Source organism: Ranitomeya imitator, chromosome 4 (assembly GCF_032444005.1).
Source record: "Ranitomeya imitator isolate aRanImi1 chromosome 4, aRanImi1.pri, whole genome shotgun sequence".
In the NCBI taxonomy this organism is placed as follows: Eukaryota; Metazoa; Chordata; class Amphibia; order Anura; family Dendrobatidae; genus Ranitomeya; species Ranitomeya imitator.
In genome coordinates this window covers 363,098,967-363,112,740 of record NC_091285.1, presented here as the reverse complement: position 1 = coordinate 363,112,740, position 13,774 = coordinate 363,098,967, and the positions used below count along the sequence as shown (strand labels likewise).

Sequence of the window (13,774 nt, the reverse complement as noted above, 5' to 3'; positions counted from 1 at the left end):
ATAAGGGGGGGAGATTAGGGCACGGGGGGGCGTCGGAGCACGGGGGGGTGGCATCGGAGAATGGGGGGGTGGGATTGGGGACAGCCACACTCCGCCCACGCACTTCCTGCTGCAGCGGTTCTGCACCACAAACCGCAGAAAACCCGCAGATATTTTTTTCGTCTGCGGGTTTGACCTCACAATGGAGGTCAATGGGTGCAGAACCGCTGCAGTTCCACAAAAAGAAGTGACATGGTACTTCTTGTTTACCACAGCTATTCAGCGCGGCTTTTTTCGGGATTTTCCGCAATGTGGGCACAGCAGTTCCTGTTTTCCATAGGGTACATTGTAATGTACCCTGCATGGAAAACAGCTGCGGACCCGCAGCGGTAAAATCGCGGCGGTTCCGCATTAAAAAAAGGATTGTGTGAACATGGCCTAAGATATGGTATATTCAAAGTTTATTTTCACATCTTCCATTTATTTATGGGACAACATTAAAATAATGGTTACTCGTGAAAAGAAGTACCTAGATGTTTGGTGAGTCGTGTTTTAAGTATTTGATAATGAGTATGATTGTAGATATGACCTACTTGCATCAGAGAGTTGGGCAACTTAGGTGAATAATGTAGGACTGGGACACCTACTACTATTGTGCAAAGCACTGAAAAAGTATAAATGATGATAAAAGGCCAAAAGAAGAATTGGCTTACAGTGATTCCAGTCCTAAGAGTTTGGTGCATGTTCCTGAAAGAAATGGGTCAGGCTACGTTCAGACTAGCGTTGTGCTAGTGTGCGTCGCGTTAGCGTCGGGCGACACACACGTCATGCGCCCCTATGTTTAACATGGGGGACGCATGCGTTTTTGTTTGTTGCGTTTTGCGACGCGTGCGTCTTTTTTGCCGCTAGCGTCGGACCAAGAAAACGCAACAAGTTGCATTTTTCTTGCGTCCGATTTTCGGCAAAAAACGACGCACGCGTCGCAAAACGCAGCGTTTTTGCGTGCGTTTTGCCGCGTTTTTCGGTGCGTTGTGCGTTGCGTCGCCGACGCAGCGGCGCACAACGCTAGTCTGAACGTAGCCTAAGGAAGTCTTCCAGCTCCGGTTACAGTCAGAGGCAGGTTTAGTTTTGGGGTAACCATTTTGAAAGTGCCCTTTTTTTAGCACAACAATGTCCCCAAGTAACATCCATTTAAAAAATTGGTTTGCTGGATTTAATGTGAAAGATCCTATTATTGGCAGTAAAGGAGCTGCTTAAAAAGGAGGATTTGCTGCGTTTTTTGCACTTATTCATTGCTTTCTATGGGTGAAATGCTGTAGTTTGCAAAAAACGGTGCAGTTTTTCCATTCAGTCTGGAAAAAAACAAACAATGTGTGCATATGAGATTTCTGAAATTTCATAGTTTTTGCTGGTGCTGTATTGCAGCTTAAAATTTGCATAAAAAACAGCAAAAAAGCTATGTGTGTGAACATTTCCTTAGTATAATATATTAAACGGACATGTTACACACCTTTCTGTGCCCCAGTGCTGCATTTCTGCCACTGCTTCTGTTTTTGTGGATGGGCAGCTGAGGTGCCTTTATAGTGTTGAGCCACCCCCCTAGTGTTCGAGTTCGGTTCGTCGAATTGGGGCGTGTTCGACGAACACCATCCAACCCCATTGAAACACAAACACATAGAAAACACCTTAAACGGTGTCCAAAAGCTGACAAACTGCTCAGAAGACACAACAAACACATGGAAAAGTCACAAGTACATATAGTCATGCGAAAAGAAAAGAGGTGGAGGAGTAAAAGGAGGAGGAGACACAGATATAGGCATGTCATGCCCTTCTAAAATCAAGAAAGGCTGGAGTAAAAATCTAAAATCAGCCTACCAACACCCAAACGTGACAAAAAAATGTAAAAAAAAATATCTTTAGGTTGAATGGCGGCGAGTCCATTCAGAACACTTTCCTTAGAAGACGTAGTGGAACCCCCGTTGGGAGTTGTGCCAAAAAATGAACCCAATACATTCAGACTAATGCACCATTTGTCATATCCAAGGGGCAGGTCAGTAAACGACAACATTGACGCAGAACCAAGTACAGTACTATATACTGTACCTCCTTTGACAAGGCAATCAGGCGGGCCAAGAAGTTGGGAAGGGGCACCCTAATGGCCAAAACAGACATTGAGGGGGCTTTCCGGTTACTACCTGTGCCTCCGAATAGTGTCCTCCCATTGGGCTGCTTCTGTAAAGGAGCATACTACATAGATCGCTGTTTGCCCATGGGGTGCTCCATATCCTGCTCACTATTTGAGGCGTTTAGTTGCTTCCTCAAATGGGTCGTCATGGACGTTTCTAAGGGGGCACATATTATCCATTACCTCGATGACTTCTTATGCCTGGACCCAAAAGATTCGCCACAGTGTGAATACACGTGGTAGTCCACCTGTGAGAAGGAGAGAGCTGGAGGGAGAGCTGACACCCCAGAGCCGAGGGGTTAGATTGAGAAAGGAAGAAGGTGGTGTAGCTTGCATCATTGGTGGGGTACTCTGCTGAGTAGCAGAAACTGCTACTAAGCCCAAAGTATTGCCTGGGCTAGATGCAGTTAAAAATTAGTACCGTATATACTCGAGTATAAGCCGAGATTTTCAGCCCAAAATTTTGGGCTGAAAGTGCCCATCTCGGCTTATACTCGAGTCACGGTGGTCGGCGGGTGAGGGGGAGAGGGCGCTGAGGCATACTTACCTCGTCCCTGCGGTCCTGGCGCTCCCCCTGCCCGTCACACGGTCTTCGGCGCTGCAGTTCTTCTCCTCTTCAGCGGTCACGTGGGACCGCTCATTAGAGAAATGAATACGCGGCTCCACCTCCCATAGAGGTTGAGCCGCATATTCATTTCTCTAATCAGCGGTGCCGGTGACCGCTGATAGAGTAAGAGGCTGCGGCACCGAAGACCGTGTGACAGGCAGAGGGAGCCGGACGCCGGGAGCAGGTAAGTATGTAATATTCACCTGTCCGCGTTCCACACGCCGGTCGCCGCTCTGTCTTCCCGGCGCCGCTCCATCTTCCCGGCGTCTCTCCGCTCTGACTGTGCAGGTCAGAGGGCGCGATGACGCATATAGTGTGCGCAGCGCCCTCTGCCTGATCAGTCAGTGCGGAGAGACGCCGGGACCGGATGCCGGGAGCTGCAAGCAAGAGAGGTGAGTATGGCGTTTTTTTTTTTTTAATTGCAGCAGCAGCAATGGCACAGCTTTCTATGGCACAGCTATGGGACAATACTGAACAGTGCAGAGCACTATATGGCAGCTATGGGACAATAATGAACGGTGCAGAGCACTATATGGCACAGCTATGGGGCAATAATGAACGGTGCAGAGCACTATATGGCAGCTATGGGGCAATAATGAACGGTGCAGAGCACTATATGGCAGCTATGGGACAATAATGAACAGTGCAGAGCACTATATGGCAGCTATGGGACAATAATGAACGGTGCAGAGCACTATATGGCACAGCTATGGGACAATACTGAACGGTGCAGAGCACTATATGGCAGCTATGGGGCAATAATGAACGGTGCAGAGCACTATATGGCAAAGCTATGGGGCAATACTGAACGGCGCAGAGCACTATATGGCACAGCTATGGGGCAATAATGAACGGTGCAGAGCACTATATGGCACAGCTTTATATGGCACATCTATAAGGCAATAATGAACGGTGCAGAGCACTATATGGCACAGCTTTATATGGCACATCTATGGGGCAATGATGAACGGTGCAGAGCACTATTTGGCACAGCTTTATATGGCACATCTATGGGGCAATAATGAACAGTATGGAGCATTATATGTGGCACAGCTTTATATGGAGCATCTTATGGGGCAATAATGAACGGTATGGAGCATCTATTTTTATTTTTGAAATTCACCGGTAGCTGCTGCATTTCCTACCCTAGGCTTATACTCGAGTCAATAAGTTTTCGGCTTATACTCGGGTCGGCTTATACTCGAGTATATACGGTACTTGGATAAACACGCAGTATAGCTTGCTTCATGGATGGGGTACTTTGCTGACTAGCAGACACTGAAGCTTTGGAGTAGACCTCTGAATCCCAGGCCATAGTATGAGTAAACAGCTCGGCAGACTCAACCATCTGTGTTACCCCACCCAAGCCATAGTGTGTGTAGTTTCTAAAGGTTAAAGGGGGGGGAGTGACCCCACCCACCTGGAATTGACGATGGCAATGTCATGTAAAACACAGCAAGGGGATTCCAAAAAGAGTCTCCATTTCTTTCCAAAAATTGGGCCACAGACACCACTTAAGTGGCATCAATTTCGCCAGAGTTTCTTAAAATGGTTGGTGAGTAGTGTTGAGCGATACTGTCCGATATTTGAAAGTATCGGTATCGGATGGTATCGGCCGATATCCGAAAAATCGCGTGAGCGACGTCAATCACAAGCCGCGACGTCATCGAAGGTCCTTAACGCGCTCATTCTTCGGAACGAAAGCAAGGCGGTTGCAGCGGTGGCGACCAGGGCACGTCAGAGGGTAAGTATATCAATATTTTTTATTTATTTTACACATTAATCTTAATCCCGATACCGATTCCCGATATCACAAAAATATCGGAACTCGGTATCGGAATTCCGATACCGCAAATATCGGCCGATACCCGATACTTGCGGTATCGGAATGCTCAACACTATTGGTGAGGTGATTTTCAAAAATCATCAAGCTTTTAGTCTCCCCAGGATGACACAGGGGTAGAAAAGTCCTTGCGGATGCAGGATTTGTTCATCTTGATGAACGTTAGTCTGTCTACATTGTCACTGGACAGCCGCGTGCGCTTATCTGTCAGCACACCACCAGCAGCGCTGAGCACACGTTCAGAGAGAACGCTGGTTGCGGGGCACGACAAGATCTCCAAGGCGTGAGTGGCGAGGTCAGGCCATTTTTCCATATTGGAAGCCCAAAATGAGCAAGGGTCCAGTTCCACAGTCATGGCGTCGATGTTAACTTGGAGATACTCCTGTACCATCCTCTCTGGGCATTGGCTATGCGTCAGACTTCTTGTCTCCTGTGGGCATGCAAAGGATGGTCTAAAAAATTCTTGAAACAATTGGAAAAAATTGCTGTTACCACCAGATATTATGTTACTGTTACTGTTTGAGTGATGACTCGACAGTCCCACAGTTGGCAAGTTAGAACTCAGATTCACTACGTGCACCTCTGGTGTTTTGTGGAAAAGCAGATGTAAGATTCTGTAACAGTCTCTGCTGATACTCCTGCATGCGTGAATCCCTTTCTATGGCAGGAATTATTTAGCCAAATTTACTTTTGTACCGGGGATCTAAGAGTGTGGCAACCCAGTAGTCTGCATTACTTCGGATTCTGACAATCCGAGGGTCATGTTGCAGGTAGTGCAGCAAGTAGGCACTCATGTGTCTTGCGCATCCAGGAGGATGAAGTCCTTGTTGTCTTGGTGGCAGTGAGGTGAGAATCATGCTTCCTTCCTCTGCCCTCTCCCCCCAACCTCGCACAACAGAAATTTGATCAAGGTCTCCCTCATCTGATGAGTCTTCCATGCCCAGCGCCAGTTCGTCCTCCACTTCTTCCTTGCCTCCTGCACCTTCCTCAACAGTTTGGCTGCTACCATGCGCCCTCAGTAATCCCTGTTCCCCACCCTCCAATGCCAGCCGCCTTGGTGCTGCTGACCATCTGGACCTTGGAGATATTATCCCTTCCGCATACGACTCCTCCTGTTCCTCCTCCTCTTGTTCCACCACTTGACTCCGAACACTGTGTAAGGTGTGCTCCAGCATGTAAATTACCGAAATGGTCATGATAATGGCATCGTCAGCAGTAAACATCTTCGTCGCTATTTCAAAACTGTGCAGAAGGGTGCATAGGTCCCTGATCTGAGACCACTCCTGCAGCGTTATTTTTTCCCCACCTCTGGATCTCGTTGGCCCAGGCTATACATCATAACGTATTGTACCAGGGCTCGTCGGTGCTGCCACAGTCGCTGCAACATGTGCAGAGTTGAATTCCGGTGAACTGGCAGGCCCAATGACTTCTGTAGAGATGTAAGTCGTTGAGCTGCGAGATGCGAATGGCGGAAGTGAGCACACAGCGACCGTGCCCTCTGCAGAAGCCCATCTAGTCCGGGATAGTTGGATAAAAATTGCTGGACAACCAGGTTCAAAATGTGAGCCATACAAGGCACGTGTGTTACATTGCCCTGGCGAAGGGCCACACCCAGGTTTGCAGCATTGTCGCACACGGCCTTCCCTGGCTGCAGGTTCAGTGGAGACAACCATTGATGGAACTCGGTCTCCAGAGCTGACCACAATTCCTCAGCTGTGTGACTCACATTTCCCAGACATTTCAAGGTAAACACTGCCTGATGCCGTTGAGCCCTGGTGACAGCATAGTGAGGAGGTGTGCAGGATTCCTTCTGCGCAGTTAAAACGAGGGTGGCATTACCAGACAGGCTTTGGGTGCAGGTGGAGGACCAAGAGGACGTTGAGGAGGCAGAAGCAGTGGAGGAACTTCTAGATACAGAGGATCGACGAGCAGCTCGTGGGGACGGCAAGACTTGGACAGCAGCCCCTTCTCCTGATGTCACCACAGTTACCCAGTGCTCAGTTACCGACATGTAACGCTCCTGTCCATGTCTACTCGTCCAAGTGTCTGTGGTGAAATGCACCCTGTCACACAGAGTTTCTCAAGGAAGCGGTGATGTTATGTGAGACATGCTGGTGTAGCGCAGGCACAGCTTTCTTTGAGAAGTAGTGGCGACTGGGCATCTGGTACTGGGGCACTGCGACGGATGTAAGGTCTCGAAAATCCTCTGTGTCCACCAGGCTGAAAGGCAGCATTTCTCTAGCCAACAGCTTGCAGATGGTGAAATTCAACCTCTTAGCTTTGTCATGGCTAGGAGGAAATGGTCTTTTACTTGTCCACATCTGAGGGCTGGCTGCCGTGCTTAGACGGGGTTGAGTAGGGTGTCCCCGGAAAACTGCTGGTCTGTGAAGAAGGTGCAGGCGGAGATATTATGTTGCCTTGATCAAAATGTGGTCTCAATGTCCGAGAACGCTCAACATCAGCAGGTGTTTCCACTTGCAAATGTCCTGACGACCTGCCAATCACACTGGTTGTTGCGGGTAAAGAGGTGGAAGGTCTGCATCCAAAACCATGTGCGACTGCTGTCCCCACAGTCAGAGGATGAAGAGGCCGTGGATGCACTTGATGGGGCAGACGGTGGTTTGCCCAGCCCACTAGGCCGCATTGTAGCACAGTGAGCTTCCCACTGCAACTTATGCCTCATATCCATGTGACGGTTCATGCATGAAGTACTCAAACTATTAATTTTTTGGCCTCTACTGAGATTTTGGTGACAAATCTTACAGACAACATGAGTTGGGTCATCCTTTGCGATCTCAAAAAATGCCCAGGCTATGCAAGGCTCAGAGCCCGTGTGACCTGAAGAGCCACCACAACTTGTGCTCAGAGGCACAGTTGTGGTTGAGGATGCAGTTGTTGACGTGCTTCCAGTACTCAGTCTCTGTCCAGGAAGGTACAACCTAACCTCGTCGTCAGACTCGTCACTAGCATCCTCCTCCACCTCCTCTGCTGACCTCATGGACTGGCGGACTGTGGGTTGACAGTAAGTGGGGTCTCCAACCTCGTCATCATCACCCTGTGAGTTCTCACACCCATCGTCCTCAGAGCCAACCTCTTTCTGCCCTGACTGAAAAGTCAACTTTTCGTTCCAATTAGGTATCTCAGTCTTATCATCATCCTCTTCCTCATTGTCTCCACCAACAGGAGTTAGTTTGGGAACGAGGGTCTACATTTTGCTAAGAACCTTCTTCATCTGGGACTGGATCCGACTCACAAAGATTCTGGGCATCGGTGCAGATCATTTCCTCATCTGGATTGACAGAAGCTCTGGAGCAGACCTCTGATTCCCAGACTATAGTATGGGTAAAAAGCTCTGCAGACTCAACCATCTGCATTACCCCATACTCAGACAGGCGGCTGGAGACTTGGGAGGTGTGAGGAAGCAAGTGTGATTGGGGTGACACCTCCGAGGACTGGAGTATTTGTGATGTTGAGGTGGAGGAGAGCCCACTTGAATGAGCACTTGATATCCGTTCAAGCACCTGCTGTTTTTGTGCCTCATCTGGAATTTGTAGTGATGCTCGTAGCGATGGTCGAAAGAAAGGGATCAAATCGGATTGTCCACGAAAAGAAGTAGACATCTTACTTTGGCTGGAAGATGGTCTTTCTTTTGCAGATGTTACTGTTGCTTTACCACCTACCCCACAGACACAACCTTTTTTCCCCTTTCCAACACGCCTATTCCCCTTTTCACCAGCACCAGGCCTTTTGCCACTCATTTTGGTGCTTTACTAATTGGCAACTCTGTATCTGTAGTTGTTGGCACAAAAAAACGATGGATGGAAACCGAGCAGAGCTGAGTGGCCAAACTGTGCTCCTAGGCCCAAAACGATTTACTGGGTTAGATGCAGTACATACTTAGATACACAGGTGGTGAAGTTAGCTTCACAGGTGGGCTACTCCGCTGACGTGTAGACGCTGCTCCTAGGGTCAAAAACGATTTACTGGGTTAGATGCAGTAAAAATTTAGATACACAGGCGGTGAAGTTAGCTTCACAGGTGGGCTACTCCGCTGACGTGCAGACACTCCTACTAAGCCCAAAACGATTTACTGGGTTAGATGCAGTAAAAATTTAGATACACAGGCGGGCTACTCCGTTGACGTGCAGACACTGCTACTAAGCCCAAAACTATTTACTGGGTTGGATGCAGTAAAAATTTAGATACACAGGCGGTGTAGCTTCACAGGCGGGCTACTGAGCTGATGTGCAGACACTGTTCCTGGGCCCAAAATGATTTACTGGGTTAGATGCAGTAAAAATTGAGATACACAGGCGGTGAAGTTAGCTTCACAGGTGGGCTACTCCGCTGACGTGCAGACACTCCTACTAAGCCCAAAACGATTTACTGGGTTAGATGCAGTAAAAATTGAGATACACAGGCGGTGTAGTTAGTTTCACAGGCGGGCTACTCAGATGACTATCAGACAATGCTACTAGCCCAAAAGGATTGGCTGAGCTAGATTACACCAAATGCTGTGACAAACACTTGCACAGCACTGGCACAGACCTGCCTGGCAAACAGTGCTATGAACTGCTGTAACCTACCCTGAAAGGGGCTGATGTTACAACTAGTCCCGACTTCCTAAACCTATCTCTCAGAAAATTCGCTCCCAAAAAATACTCTTAGACTGTATAGTGCCCACAGCAGCAGCGGTGCCGTCTAACACTAAGCTGCAGCAGTGAGGAAATGGTGGCGACGGGGCAAATGGCTGGTGTGACGGGGTGTACGGCAGAGCAAGAAGGGACAACAGGCCAAGGGATGATTCCACAGATTTATTATCAAGAACGCTGGAACAACACATGCAGGTAGGTCTACAGAGTCCACAATTAGTCCAGTGGAACAGGTTCGGGGGCACCTCCCGATAATCCTTGTGCCAGGTAACAAAGCAATAGTCCACAATTAGTCCAAGGGACCCCAAAACAATCTCACGAACGACGAGATATGTCCTCAGCTCAAGTCTCGCCCCGTTCGCTTCCACAGTCCCAGATGGACATGGGGTCTTGCCTCAGCTAAGAATCCCCACTCCTTCTCCTTCAAGGATCAACTCACATCTGATCTCACAATAAGAATGGATTGTCTGAGCTCCTAGGATCCGCCCATGAAGGGGGGTAGGGGTCACACCTTCTATTCAATGGTTGGGTCCACCAGAAGATTCTAGACTGGTGGGCTCTGCTTAATCTATGTAGTATGTACATTTGACTAGCCACCTGCTGTGAGGAAGAATGGCTATTCCTCCACTAGTGATGTTGACAAAGCTTAATTACATTAGAGCTTAGGGCTGCAAGTATTGGGGGAAGGAGACATATTGTTACAGGTGAACTCCCAGCACAAGAGAATACATAAATTACAGCTAATAGAAACCAGAGAACAGTTACATACATCAAATGGCGTATTATTCAAATACAGGACAGGGCAAAAGTACATATCATGACAGCTGGTTCTTATAGGGCAAGGACATGTGACATACACAGCCAATGACACATGCCCTTGCTTGTGTGCATCACATGCACATTGCTGTGTGTGTGCGCACTGCTGATAGGCTGAGAGACTGCACCGCCCCACTGTAAATGTGGGAAAGAAAAAAAAATGGAGATCGGCGTTATTTCAGCACAGATCTATCCCCCGCCCACTATACACTGAAACAGTCTATTAACATTGATAAACCGTTTTAATGTGCAAATCAAGCGAGGCTTTGGGTGAAAGAACAGTTATCGAACAGAAACTCGAACAGCCGAATTTTAAGCAAATTGTTCGGGTTCGTCGAACGACTCGAACACCGCCCAAAACAGCTCGAATTTGAAATTGGCGATCAGTTCGACTCGAACACCGCTCATCTCTAGTGCCTTACCTTTAACAGCTGACGTCACATGTGCAGCATATCACTGGGCTCAAAGAATTTATGCCATCTACATCAGCAGAGCTGCCAAGTGCAGTATTTGGCTGGAGCAGCACTGGAGGAGAGGTGGTAAGTAACCGCCCTGTTTTTTTGTTATTTTGTACATCTATAATAATTCTTTGGTAAACTATAAAGTCTATCCTGGACACCCCTTTATGATGAATTGTGATGCCTACAGCGAGCTTCCAGAATGAACAGGCAGATAAATATAAGCTTTGACATTCTCACTGATAAAAACTCGTTCAGGAACTATTTCCTATATATTTTTTTTTCTGTAAATTATTTACGATAACTATTTCTCTTTCATCTTTTGCCATTTGCCCTATGGGGCTGTAACTGATCAGCTTTCAGTTCTCATTGTGTATAAGCATATTAGACTGGTTGTGCAGCACTTCTAGTTCCTTCCCCTGATGAAGCGGCATCACAGCAGCGATACGCGTGGGGTTCATCCCCACTGACATGTTTTATGGTATACCTTTGGTTTTTGGATCCGACCTGATCTTCTTATTTTCAGCTGGGTGTATTGGCTTATTACCTAGAGGTACTGTACATGTATGTGGACCTTTCATTTATATAGTTGTATTTATCTAGTTCACTTCTCTCATCGATTGGATTGTCATTCTATACCTTTTGCCATATGATGTACCCGTATTTATGCTACACACGTTTTGCTTGCACCTTATTTATGACATTTTGATGATGATATATAGGTGTTCCTTCTTAGGTACCATTTGGAATATACCCACGTATACTTGATCTTATTTAGGGCCATATAAATATTTTTTTTTTGGACCCTTGTATATTTTTGTGGGTTCTATAACGTTTCTATTATGTACATGTCAGTTTTAGGGTTAACTTGGTTTGAATTGTTTCTAGATTAGTTCTTATATTTTGGGGTCAGTAACATTTTGTCTATTTTTATACAGGTGTGCTTGATGTTGTGTAATGCTCTTTTCTTTTGGTTGTACGTTAGTTTTGCTTACTGATTTAGCACTCGTTTCATTATTAGCTTTGCGTCTTTTATGTGTCGCACCTCTAGGTCTTGTACGCACTAGTTATTGTACATGAGGACAATAGTATTTCCATTTATTTAGTTCATCTCCTGGACTCCATTATGCTAAACAATTCTTACCCAACTCTCAAAAGTTAGAAAAAACTATTTTACTTTTTGTATCTTTTCTAGTCAGACTAAAACCACCAAAACCAGCCATGGAATTTATTAATCACATAGTTCCTAGGGGGCAGAGTGGGGAGCTGTCAGTCAGCAGCTGTGCAGTCATTGTTATAGCAGTCATTGTTATAGTCATTCTTTGAGAACAATGACATGGTGGTCAGAGAACTGGCTTGAGCTTTTGGGGAAATCGCAGGTATACTTGTCTGCACATCTCCAATGTACCAAAGGCCTTGTTCATGCGGGTTTGGTGCTGTGGCTCAAGGAGACGTAACTGATGACCTGACGGCGTCCTTTCCCAAGGCAAATTGATGCACGTCCAATCCATGGAGGCATGAGTTCACAATTTATAGGACTTAGAGCATCTGGTGCTAATATCTTTGTGCCAGATGCCACATGACACCTACCAAAGTCTTCTGGAGTCCATTCTTTGGGGGCTCAGAAGTGTTTTGGTGGCATAATAGGGATTGACACAATATGAGGCTGCTAGATTTAATGGGATTACTGATTTGTTCATATATTTATATATAATAAAATGTTATACAGTTGTCTAATATTAACATGTGTAATTATAACTTTTTGTCATAGTGTGACCCTTTAAACATGAAACGCCTATACTAAGAAACACGACTTGAATACAATTAAATATTTATTAGCATATTGACAAATATAAACAAAATAGTATATAACCTCTCAACAGAAAAAGGTGCGGGAGTCAAGATGTAACAATATAATAATAAAGTTCAGGGTAATGATAGATAATGTAGTAGCATGGTATACAGAAGTGTGCAATAATTACAATGTTGACAGTTCGTGCCCTGTGTCAGGTCTGCGCTCCAAATGCAGCTTGAAATGTACAATAGGCAGTGCATGTTTCCAATAGAATAGGCAGTGCATGTTTTCAAACGTGTTTGCATATGTGACTCGCCTGCAGTGAACTGTGCAATCTGTTTGGATTTGTTTGTGATGTCTGGAAGCAGCTTTGTGGTAGTGTGGTGCCACCTGCAGGTCATTTTTCCTTACTGCATGTTTATGAAAATTAATTTTTAAACTGTATTTTGTGATCACATCCTAGATGTGTGGTTTGTTTGGCTATTTTCTTGCTGAAGAGGGCAAGTTTACCTTTCAAATAGTGTATGATTTGTGTGGGGGGGTGCAGTATGAACGGAGATAGAAAGTAATCACCAAAAGAGTGTTTAGAAATAATATATAAGGATAATATATTGAATATAAATTATAATATAATTTTAACCTGTACTACACATAAACTTCCATGTTATCCACAGGACGTAGGTATCTCACAGTGATCCTGTCCACCTCTGCAATATGCTTTCCATTTGTCAAGAGAAGCCATATGGGAGTGACATTTCCTATTGTAACCCCAGATAATCTCCTCTTCTTCTTCCTGCAATATTCTCTTGAGACATTTAATCCTCCATCAGATTCTATCCTTTCTTTTGGCATGTGACTGCCTTTTGAAAACCAGATTGAATATTTTCATCAAGTTTTCCTCAGACTATTATTCCCCTCAGTGTGATAATAACTCCACTGGGAAGGCAAATTTCAGGAAGGATGACTAATTTCTGTTCCTGAAAAATCTGTTTTGGCAGCTTTAATAAATGCTATGAATATAATCTGAATCCTTAACTTGAGAAGTCATAGAAGATGGGCTCTGTAATGTATTGTCTAGTATATTTGTATACAGAGGATTGGGTATACCATACATTTTAACAGTACAAAGTATCCATACGTGCATATATTTCATAATGTCGTTCTTCATGTGGTCCTGAGCTAATCAAATGTCTAATACATTTGCAACTGCTGCTTTTCTGTTTGACTTTTTATGTTTAATAATCATTTTTTGTTGGTTTTGCAAATAAGTAAAACATTCAAACAAGTAAAAAAAAAATTACACAGCACTGAAAAATTTAACATATAGATGATGTCACTCAGGGCCAGCATAAAGTCATATTAAGACAAATGAGGGGAGCGAAGATCACCCTGACCCACTCCCAGCAGTAAGAATGACATATCGTCTGTATGGCATACAT

The 13,774-nt window shown here is 45.6% G+C and overlaps 1 protein-coding gene across 4 annotated transcripts in view; it reads left to right on the top strand.

The window, feature by feature from the left end:
• The window catches only part of FAM185A (family with sequence similarity 185 member A), a 193,043-nt gene that overhangs the window by 46,003 nt on the left and 133,266 nt on the right, over positions 1 to 13,774 (top strand). The window lies entirely within an intron of this gene.